We start from the raw sequence: 3,833 nt of genomic DNA, 5'->3' as shown, positions 1-3,833 counted from the left end.
CTAAGCTCTAGGCATAGTGCTCAGAGCCATTTGGACTACTGCAGGGTAGAAGATGTCGAACCAAGTAACATGTTTCCAAATAATTGTTATTGTTGTCGTTTTTGTTGTTGCTGTTACGGGCTTCAGTCAGAACACTGGCTTGATATAGCCTCTTCAGCTTCATATCTACATCCATTTGTCCCTACTTACCGTAACCTTCGCTTCGTTTCACTCTAAAAATTTTAAAATAGTAGGAAAGCCACGATCGCTTCAGTCGTATATTATATGACCGGTTTCAGCACTCTGAAAGTGCCATCATCAGATCTGAAACATGGATTAACATTTATAAAACCATATGGACATCATGGCATATGAGGCAGACCACCTGATAAAAATCATTGTCACAACCAATAAAAAATAATAAAAAACTGCTCTCATGGTCGTTCTTTAAATAATACATAAAACTGAAGTCACCAGATGTTAATCCACGTTTCAGATCTGATGATGCCACCTTCAGAGTCCTGAAACCGGTCATCTAATAAACGATTGAAGCGATCGTGGATTTCAATTATTTTAAAAACAGAGTGATCGTCCTACGACACACCAGGTGTTCACTCCAAAATATTTACTCACCACGCTTCCTTTCATTATCAAGTTGACGATTTCATCATACCCAGGGATAAACACTATCAGCCCGCCTGGTTAGCCGTGCGTTCTAACCCACTGTTTTCCGGGTGGGAAGGCGTGTCGGTACCCGGCCCGAATCCGCACGGTGGAGGCCAGTCTGTGGGTGGTTTTGAAAGTGGTTTTCCACCTGCCTCGGTGAATGCGGGCTGGTTCCCCTTATTCTGCCTCAGTTACAGTATGTCGACGATTGGTACGCAATAACTTTCTCTACGTATCCTTACACCACAATTACTCGACCACACAAACATTGGGGTTGCACTCACGCTCCCAGGGGGGGGGGGGGGTGTCCACTGGGGGTCGGACTGCACAATAACCCTGCGTCCGGTGAGAGGCGGCGGTGGGGTGAGTGGACTGCTGCTGTAGCCTGTTGTGGGGTTGTGAACCACTGAGGGCTACGGCGGAGACGAAGCCTCTCCGTCGTATCTAGGTCCACGGTTCCAAACAATACGATACAATACAAGCACTATCAACCAATCCTTTCGTTCAAGCAATTTCAAAAATAAATTTCGTGTTCCCCAACCCGATTTGTCAGTTATTCAATCTACCACTTTAATCCAGCATTATTCTGTAGCATTACATTTCACATGCTTCCAATCTCTTCTTGTCTCAACTGCTTATCGTCCACGTTTCACATCCGTTCAAGCTTACATTCCAGACAACTACCTTTAGAAAAGACTTAAATATTAACACATTCCTCTTTTTTAAAAAGCTTTTTCTTTCGACAGCCACACTGCATTTACATCCTATCTGTTTTGACCAACATCAGCTACTTTGCTGGCCAGGTATAAAAGTATCTACTACATACAGTACCTCATTTTCTAATCTAACTCTCTCAGCACCACTTGATTCAATTCAGCTATATTTACATCATCTTTTCAAGACAGTTTCTATTCAGACTACCTGCTTTTCTCAACCACTGCTTGCCCTTCATACCCTTTTAATCTTAAAACTGCTATCTCGTTTTTATATGAACTGTAGATAGACGTCAGTTCTTCGTATTTTATTTTTGCTACCTATGCATTTTACTCCAGTCAGCACTGTGAAACGTTATGTCTAAATTTATGAATGATGTAGACGTAGGCTTATCCTTCTTCAACGTGTCTTCTACGATAATTCGTAGGTTCAGTACTGCGTCGCTGGCTCCGTTATTCCTCTAGAATCGAAACCGAGGTCGGTTTCTACCAGATTTTTCTATTCCTGTCTAATTAACTCGTGTCATTATTTTGCAGCCATGTCTTACTAAACTAGTAGTTAGATAACATTACATCTGTAGGAAGACGTCACCTGTGCTACTGAATTTATTACTTACTTCCTGAAGTCTGAGGATCTTTCCAAACAAATCTTTGTGCTGCTACGGACGTAAAATGCCGGCCAATCAGCGACAGTCTTGCGGCGATGTGTACATTTAAGCTGTTTTACCCCAGGTAAATACCGGTTATGCCGAACAGCGACGTTATGAAGTAAACTTACAGCAGGTAAAGTTCTCAACTGAATTTGTGAAAGCGAGGCAAAGTTTAAATACCAAGCCGAGAGTGGTTTCCAAAGAGAAGAATTTTCTATGAAGTGTACTGGGTAAAACTTTGCTATTAAATCAACTACGCTAAAAGTACCGTACTGACATTATTTGCGAAGATAATACGCTGTACTCCATAAATAGCACTGTAGTAAGGCAGTCAACAAGTTGTATTGCATGGTGCAGTGTTATTAACAATGAGAGCAAAGGACATACGTTTTAATTTTTGGTAGTGTAGAGAATCCATGGATGAATTTTCATTCCAAAACGTACAAAACAAACTTTTTGTATAAACTCGGACAATGGTGAAAAATATAACATGAGTAACTTTTAAACAATCTTTTCTTCTTAACTAATATTTCTAAAGAAAGTGCTCTAAATTATTTCCCTTAAAAGGTATGTAGAGTAGACTTCGTCGAAGAAAAACAATGGAACTGTATGATTCAGCAGCACCTTAGTAGGACAAAACCGCACTGCCCAGTGAACACACCCACACATATTTGCTTGCGAACGAACATACGCGTGTTCGTCGCTGGTTGGCTTTTTTTTCTTCTCCGCAACTGTGCTGCGGTGCATTTGTGGCCAACAGTTATCTCGTGAATTTGGCTAGATTCCCCTATCCTGCTTTGACACTATCGAATTGCTTTTCTCTCCATATTTCCAACAAATTATCACAATGTACATAAGAAAGTTTTCAGATAACGACAGTAGGATAGTAAGATGATCGCAGATATCACTTGATTAATTGTATGGTAACTTCCTCAAATGTACAAAGTATAGGATAACCCCAGTAACCAAGAGAAACGACTCAATAGCGCCTGATTACAATGTTGACGGTTAACATCTAGAGTCTGTGATATTCCTGATACTAAATGCGATAATACTCTGAACGGAGTAGCATGGAATAGTTTTACTGGAAGCGTTGCGGGTAACCGTAATTGGGCCGTAAAGGAAATTCCTTAAAGAAGTTACTGCGACCTATTTTCGAAGACTGTTTCATAATTTGGAGTCGTTGTGTCTTATGATTTGGGGGCGATATGGGATGAATTCTGATAGATGTTCGTATGGCCGCACCAAGTGGGTACAGCTCAGTGGAAATAGAAAAGAATCATTCTAAAATTTAGGACCTTGGCGTCGCGGAACCATTTTCTTCAGATTTAGTAAAGCAGTATTTGTCTGATGGATCGGAACAGCTATAATGCCTCTGTAATTTGGTTGTTATAGGCATTAACGTCGAGCTTGCGGAGCATACCAAGGTGTATAAGTGCTCATTTTTTCCCTCCGCGGGTACTCGAAGGGTGTGTAGAGTCGTTAATACCAATACGGCCTACGATTAACACTTGCGCAAAAGTGCCATTTCTTTGTAACCTACCTAGAAACATTCGTTCTATTTGTATATACATACACCGATCTGACATTAAAGAGCAAGTTACAACATCGCTCAAGTGTGCGATGCGCTAGTAGCTGTACATCGTTGCCGAGACTGGATTGTGTTCCATACTGCTTCCATTCCTAATCTTACAGCATTCATCACAGTTTCATTAATGATGTCAATTAGCGTTTCTCTCGTAACCACTCACTACGCAGATGATGCTTAGTACTTAGAACGGGTAATCTCATATAAGTTCATACATCAGCTATAAAATGAGCAGCC

Source organism: Schistocerca piceifrons, chromosome 7, assembly GCF_021461385.2.
Source record: "Schistocerca piceifrons isolate TAMUIC-IGC-003096 chromosome 7, iqSchPice1.1, whole genome shotgun sequence".
NCBI classification, from domain to species: domain Eukaryota; kingdom Metazoa; phylum Arthropoda; class Insecta; order Orthoptera; family Acrididae; genus Schistocerca; species Schistocerca piceifrons.
Note: the sequence above shows the minus strand (reverse complement) of the source record.